Here is an 8,439-nt window from a genome sequence, read left to right on the forward strand (position 1 = left end):
AGTTCGGTGTGCGGTTGAGCTCTAGTTATTATTTGGTAATATTTGACAATGTTTTTTAGTCAAATATGATTTTTTTTTAGTATGGTTTACCTTATGTGGGTAAACAACTGGTTCAAAATTTGGAAAATTATATGGTGTCTAGCAGTATAAGTATAAAGATTTGTTGGAATGGGAATTTTGGATACTCAAAATTTGGAAAATTATATGGTTAGCTTGTATTCCTTTAGCAGATTTGACTTCTTTTGTAATTACTAATGTTATTATATTTGTTTTTTTTTGTTGTTTTATTATCAACCCACGCATTACATAGGTTCTAACCTAGGACCTTATATAAATATTTAAATAGTATCGGGTGTTTGCGGTGTTTTAAAAACCGGTTCAAACCGGCCGGTTAAACCGGATTTCGCATAGTAGACCGGTATATTAAGCCCGATATTTTTGGTCGGTTTTCTAGAACATCGTACATGCGGAATTTTTATAAAATACCGGTTTTTTCCGGCAAACCGGTTTTATGTCCGAGAATTTTTTGATATTTGCGGGCCATATTTTTTCAAAATTACTTTTAACCCAACAATTAATGTCACACCCCGGCTTAGGGCCTAGGCGTATGACCAATAGTTGGTACCTGTTTTGTAAATATATCAGAGTTGCAGTTTATTTTAGCGGAAGACTTTGGTTTGAATATAATATTAATTTATTTGAAAACTTCTCGGATAATAAACACCCGAGTGTTTGATTTACAGTTCATGTAATAAAGCTTGTTTAATATTTTAATAATTTAAAATTGAGTCATCTCACCTTGCGAGCATCTATTACCATGAATGACTATATTCCTTGCTACATGTGATAATAAGTTTCTCTGAAATGTGGGGAAAATACGTCAGCTATATGCTGGTGAACACGTATGACTCTATAAAATATTTGATTGACAATTACAATACAATTATAGTTTTCTATACACTCAGCAGATGCACGACCACATCTGGGCTTTGTACCACTCCCCTACACACACACAATTGTTCCCCTGAGCTATATGCGTATAGCCCCTACAAGGAGAATTAGTTATGACTGTTAGCCCGCGGCCACCCCGTCCATTGATTGATGGGCTGAACAGTTATGTTTAGATCCAGACACATGTGTACTCGGTCTGAGTTGCTTTTATTATCTATATTGTATTATAATGTTTTAGAGATCATGTAATCTCATGTAAACATTTGATTGACTCATTAAGACAAACACCCGTTTATCTTATTGAGTATAAATATGTTTTGACTGATTGAAAAGGTTAACGTATTCACATGTGATTGTCTGTTCTGAATGATATGGTGATCTCGTTTGAAACCTTAACTGTGAATGATTGATTGATTGATGATTGACCTATTATAAAATAGGTTTATATAAATATCCGGATTTTCTTTAGATTCGGCTACATACCCTTAGTCTGGTTTTGATAGCTTTAAACCTTGATTGATCATTTGTTTGAATAAAATATTTAGATCTGTAGTCTTTCTGTTTATTTACTAAACATATGTTGAGTTTCTTCTTCATGAAGAAACATCTATAATCTGTTTCTTCTTGACTGCTAGCTTTGAATGCAAAATCATATGTTTCTTAATCATAAAGAAACAATGTTTTTACTATATTCCTTGTGTATGAAATGCTATGTTTCTTAATCGTTAAGAAATTACATTTTGACTATATCCTTATGAATGTACAATTGATGTTTCTTAGTTGTAAAGAAATATTACTATAATCCTTTATATGTTTAAGCTTATGTAAATATAATTATGATCAAGGTTTGGGCTATACCCCTGACTATGGTCTAAGCCATATAATATAATAATAAAATAATGACTTAGGCAGAACCCCTACCTTACACGGGTATTCTGTGACAACTGCCCGAATCCGACCCGACCCAGGTACCCGTTTCTCTGATCCGTTTCTTTTTTTTATGATTTAAAGTTTATTATTAATCCTTGTAAATTTAACTGAGTAAATTAAATATATTTATTTGTTCATTCCCGCCTCTTTCTCTTCCCCTTTCTTTCCGCCGTCCCGCCTTCCTTTCTTGTCGTCCCGCCTCTTTGTCTTGTCGCCGTCCCGCCCTCCTGCTTAACCCTTAAGCCTTGAACCCTCTTCTTTGCTTGTCCTTTGGTTCTTCTCGCCTAAGGATGTCTGCAGCTCCTCGCGCTAAGGAAGCCTGCGTGAAGACATCTTGTTCCTGCAATGCGTGAAGAGAACTCTTCTCGCAGCGCGCTAAGAATGTATGTTCTTCCCGCGATGCGCTAAGAATTCTAGTTCTTCACGCAGCACGCTGAGAATTTGTAGTTCCCCGCGGCGCGCTAGGAATTTATGTTCTCGCAGTGCGCTAAGGATTTGTGATTCTTCCCGCAGCGCGCTAAGGATTGTTGTGCCAGCCTTCGCGCTCGCGCACACAGCCTTCTCGCGCTGAACCCTTGTTTAAATCTAGCCGTTTGCTTTTGTGTTGTCTTATCTTTTGAGCTGTTGACCTGCTTTGCTTTATGTCTGAATAGTTGCTTTCGGCGCTGCATGCGTACCAACCCCATTGGTTGGTAGATAAAGTAACTGACATTATCTTTTGAGGATCTGCTTTTGCCATGCTTGACCTGTACCTTTTTCTGTCCCTGCCCATGCTTTTTACTGTTCCCTGGCAGCTTTCCCCTTTTGCTTTTCCTCTTTTCCTGCTGCCATATCTTTTGAAATCTTTTACTTTTTGCTTTTGATATCTTTTGTTATCTTTTGAGATCTTGCTTTTGGAATCTTTTTGCTGTTATCTTTTCTTTTACTTTTGGAGATCTTTTCTAGGGTTTATGTCCCCTAGGGTTTGCCTATAAATAATAGTAGTATTTTCTTAACACTTCACACACTACACTTATTATCTCTTCCTCCCTCTTGCTCTCTGCCGATTGTCCTCCTGCCGCCTCCTCTCTTGCCTCCGTCTTCCTCCTTGTTCTTCCTGCTTTTCCGGTAATATATTATATATAATAATTTACTTATTAATTATGCTAACTTATTACCTAGACCTAAAACCGATCGTTGAAACATAATCTTTAATTATAGGTTAACTTTGCTTGTTTAAAGTTGGTTCTTGCTTTATCTTACATCGCATCTTTATCAAGTGAGTAATCTCGTATCTAATCCCTTTTTGTTTTAATGTTTTGGGATGTTCATGTGTTCGTACAAAACTGAGTCTTAAACTGTTTATGAAGTTTTAGTCGCGCAGTATCCCATGTGTTATGGATATTTACTTGGCTGTTATTTGTATGTGTGTATCATTAACCGCTTTGTTCGGCCTATTCCGAAGTTCTCATGGATCCATTGGTAGACACGGGAGAACCTATCGTTTATGTTTTCTCTTTTGTTTACACTTGCACAGTTTTCTTGTTTTTGTGCTCAATTGGGAGTACGGATTGAACTATGAGCTATGAATCTAAGGCTTGGTCACAATCTGATTTCACCCTTGTTAGATACCAGATTAACATATGTTGCGCGCAGATTTACTGTTGTTATCTATGATTATCTATGATTAACTATGAATATCTATTAAACTTGATTTCTCACCAACACGCAAGTGTTTGACGTTTATTTTAACACATGTTCAGGGTTGCAGTAGCTGTTTTGAAGCTTGGGGACACATAGGATGTTTACTTTTGTTTTGGACCTAGATTTAAAATGTAACAAGACAAGTTTATGTTATTTGAATATTATGATTTATAAATATATTGATTTATGTTGATTATGTTCTTTATTTTCCCCGCTGCGCGTGCGCGATAAAATGTGTATTAATAAATATTGACACCAATAGTGTCACGAGTAATGAAACAATATGTGGCGCCCCGATGTATAATCCGCCTTTGGTCGGGGTGTTACAGATTGGTATCAGAGCTCGTTGACTTTAGGATAGGTGGTTAGACGTAACGACCTAGAAAACCTAAGAGTCCCCTCTCGCGCATGAGAGAAATCTCATGTTCGCGCGCTTATTGTTATTTACTCGTTATTTATTAGATATGCTGGCACCTACGCAGCGTATGGTTTTATGTTTTATTTCGCGATTTTTCGATTTTTATTCGTTTGTTGGAATTGAAAATCCGAAAAGTCATGGTGATACATGAATAGTTGACTTTCAATTCCCATTTACTTTATGTTTTTATATTGAAGATTTAAAAGTCATGGTGATACATGAATTGTCAATCTCCAATGCTTATTTCTTGTATGTTTTTAAATTGAAGATTGAAAAGTCATGGTGATACATGAATTGTCAATCTCCAATGCTTATTTCTTGTATGTTTTATATTGAAGATTGAAAAGTCATGGTGATACATGAATCGTCAATCTCCAATACATATTTACTCGTATATTTTAAATTGAGAATTTGGAAAGTCATGGTGATACATGAATTGTCGATTCCCAATTCGAATTCGTTCTGTATTAAGTTTGCATTTAAATTCATGTTTTACTTCAGCATTTGATAGCATGTAACTTCGCGAAACAAGTTTTATAAGGTTATACTTTGCGCTGAAACCAAGTTATTAACTAAAACTAAAACTTTTATAGAATGCCTCCACTATCAGCTCGCTATCGCCAGAGAGAAGCATCGCGCAGGCGTAAACAGCAACGTTCCCAGGAAATGGCCGCCGCAATAGCCCAAGCCTTAAACCAAAACAATGCTAATACCTCCAGCTACAACATTAAATCCTTTCATGCGGGTAAACCACCCAAGTTCACAGGTCTCGAGGGAGCCACCGTGATGCTCCAGTGGCTCGAGAAGATTGAAAACACTTTCCTCCATACCCAATGCCCTTCAGACAGACGAACCCTCTATGCCTCAAGTGTCCTGGAATCTAGGGCGCTTACATGGTGGAATGGAGTAGCTCATGCGCGTGGCGCAGAAGCTGCTTCTAGCGTACCTTGGGAAGAATTTAAGGATCTCCTAATGCGAGAATTCTGCCCTCCCAACGAAGTCAAGCGCCTGGAAGAAGAATTCTGGAACTTGAAACAGTACAGCGGCGAAGCGCGCGAGTACGCGACGCGCTTCCACGAGCTAAGCTTACTGGTCCCTCACCTTGTTACCCCTACCCGCCGAGCCATCGAGAAGTTCCTTGGGGGTCTCCCCATGGAAATTCAAGACTCCGTATGGGCCAGAAACCCAGCAACCCTCTCTGACGCCATCGAGTTGGCCGCTGTGCTCAGCGACAACCATGTCAGAGCAGGAACCCTGTTCCTGCGGGGAGCTGAGAAGACCAAACCCACCAAGACTGTCCCTGAACCATCAGAAACCAAACCAGAACCCTCACACCATAATAACCCCAAACGCAAGCGCAGAGCCTATGCGCTTACCAACCCTCCCATTGTCCAGCAACCCATTTATCAATCCCCAGTTTACGCGCCTAACCCACTGACAACCTACCCAGCACCTCCTGCAGTCCACAACTATGCCTTAACCACTCCAGCACTTCCTGCCCCGCCAACTAAGAAACCTTACACAGGAAACCAACCCTTTTGCCCAACCTGTAGACTTCATCACCCACCTCAAGTCCCGTGTCGACAATGTAACCGATGTGGCCGCGTAGGTCACTCCGTTGAGTACTGTAGAATCCCTCCCTCCAATCCGATTGCGCCAACACCACCAGCCTACCCGCAGAACCCACAGCCAACTTACCAAAACCCACGACCCAGATCGTGCTTTAACTGCGGTGATCCAAGTCATTTCCGGAACGCATGCCCAAGGCTACAAGTTCAGATTACTCAAGCGAATCCGGTGAACCAAATTTCGAACCAAGTGACGCGTGGCCGAGCTTTTAACATAACCGCGCACCAAGCGCAAGCGAATAACGACGTAGTTAATGGTACATTTTTGCTTAATGGATTTTATGCATCTATGCTTTTTGATACTGGCGCCGATCGAAGTTTTATTTCTCGCGCGTTTGAGCAGAAGCTTGCGCGACCGCGCAGCGATTTAAAAGAAGATTTTTCAGTTGAATTGGCTAATGGTGAAACTGTTTTAATAAACTCGGTGATTAAAGATTGCACGCTTAATCTTAACGAAAACGATTTTCTAATCGACCTCATCCCTATGCCTCTTGGAAGCTTTGATGTTATCATTGGTATGGACTGGCTCTCGAAGAATCGCGCCGAAGTTATTTGCGCCAAGAAATTGATTCGCATACCTCGAGAAAATGGTGATCTTCATATCTACGGCGAAAAACCCTCCAGTGGTCTTAAACTTATGTCTTGCGCCGAAGCCCAAAGACTCATGCGGAAGAAGTGTATTGCATTTCTAGCCCATGTGGTTAAACCCGATGAAGGAAAGAAGCTTCGCGATATCCCTGTTGTGCGTGATTTTCCTGAAGTTTTTCCTGATGATCTTCCTGGTATCCCTCCCGCTCGTGAAGTCGAGTTCCGTATTGATCTTGTCCCTGGTGCTTCCCCCGTGGCTAAATCTCCTTATCGTCTTGCACCCGCTGAGATGCAAGAATTGGCCAGCCAACTTCAAGAGTTGACTGCTAAAGGATTCATTCGCCCTAGCTCTTCGCCCTGGGGTGCTCCGGTGTTGTTCGTTAAAAAGAAAGATGGATCGTTTCGCATGTGTATTGATTACCGCGAGTTGAACAAACTCACCATTAAGAACCGGTATCCCTTACCGCGTATTGACGACCTCTTTGATCAACTCCAAGGTGCCTCTTGTTTCTCGAAGATTGATCTCCGCTCTGGCTATCATCAGTTGCGTATCCGCGATGAAGATGTTCCGAAGACTGCTTTTCGAACTCGTTATGGCCATTTTGAATTCTTGGTCATGTCCTTCGGTTTAACCAACGCACCCGCCGTTTTCATGGATCTTATGAATCGGGTGTGTAGGCCTTTCTTGGATAAATTCGTGATCGTGTTTATCGATGATGTTCTGGTGTATTCTAAGACCAAGGCCGAGCATGAGCAACATCTCCGGTTGGTATTGCAAAAGCTTAGAGCCGAGCAACTCTATGCTAAGCTTTCCAAGTGTGAATTTTGGTCTGATGAAGTACAGTTTCTTGGTCATGTTGTAAACAAGATGGGTATTCATGTCGACCCATCCAAGATTGAAGCAATCAAGAACTGGATTACGCCATCCTCTCCTTCTGAGATCCGTTCCTTTCTGGGCTTAGCTGGTTATTACCGGCGTTTCATTTCGAACTTCTCAAAGATCGCTTTGCCTTTAACAGCTCTAACGCACAAAGGTAAACCGTATATTTGGGGCTCGAAGCAAGAAGAAGCCTTTCTGACGCTCAAGCGTTTGTTGTGTGAAGCTCCTGTTCTTGCGCTACCTGAGGGTAATGATGATTTTGTCGTGTATTGCGATGCATCCAACCAAGGTCTCGGTTGTGTTCTTATGCAACGAGGCAAGGTTATCGCTTACGCATCAAGGCAACTCAAGGTTCATGAAAAGAATTATACAACTCACGACCTCGAGCTTGGTGCAGTTGTTTTTGCCTTGAAGATCTGGAGACACTACCTTTATGGTACTAAGTGTATCCTCTACACTGACCATAAAAGCCTTCAGCATATCTTTGATCAAAAGGAACTTAACATGAGGCAACGCCGATGGAACGAACTCATCAGCGATTACGATTGTGAGATCCGGTATCATCCTGGTAAGGCTAATGTGGTAGCCGATGCGCTCAGCCGAAAACCCTGCCAACTTAACTGTATCTTGCCGCGCACCCAGCTTCACTTCGCGCCGATTCAAAGCAACCTTGAATCGCGTATTCGTGACGCGCAGCGCGCATCCATCAGTAATGGTAACCTTCGCGCCGAGTTAGCGTGTGGCGCGGAAGCACTCTTTGTCCCTAATCTAAATGGAATTCTCTGCTATCTCAATCGCATCTGGATCCCTTGTGATGAGAATCTTCGCGCTGATATCCTGAGTGAAGCGCACAAATCTCGATATTCTATTCATCCTGGCGCTGATAAGATGTACAAGGATTTGCGCATTACTTATTGGTGGCCTGGCATGAAAAAGGATATTGCTGTGTTCGTAGCTAAGTGCCTGACTTGTTCTAAAGTTAAAGCTGAACACCAACGCCCATCTGGTTTGCTCGAACAACCAGAAATTCCTACGTGGAAATGGGAAGGTATAGCGATGGACTTTATTACCAAGTTACCTTTGACAGCAAACAAACATGATAGCATTTGGGTAATAGTGGATCGATTGACTAAATCTGCTCACTTTCTGCCCATTCGTGAAAACTACCATGTTGAGCATCTCGCGCAGCTTTATGTCAAGGAAATTGTCTGCCGCCATGGTATTCCTTTGAGCATCATATCCGATCGCGATGGCCGTTTTATATCTCGCTTTTGGAAATCTCTCCAATCTGCGCTAGGAACTCGCTTGGACATGAGTACGGCATATCATCCTCAGACTGACGGTCAGTCTGAGCGAACCAT

This window comes from Bidens hawaiensis, unplaced genomic scaffold (assembly GCF_021521415.1).
Source record: "Bidens hawaiensis isolate Kalapana, Puna unplaced genomic scaffold, B.hawaiensis_p1.1 tig00040161_1, whole genome shotgun sequence".
In the NCBI taxonomy this organism is placed as follows: domain Eukaryota; kingdom Viridiplantae; phylum Streptophyta; class Magnoliopsida; order Asterales; family Asteraceae; genus Bidens; species Bidens hawaiensis.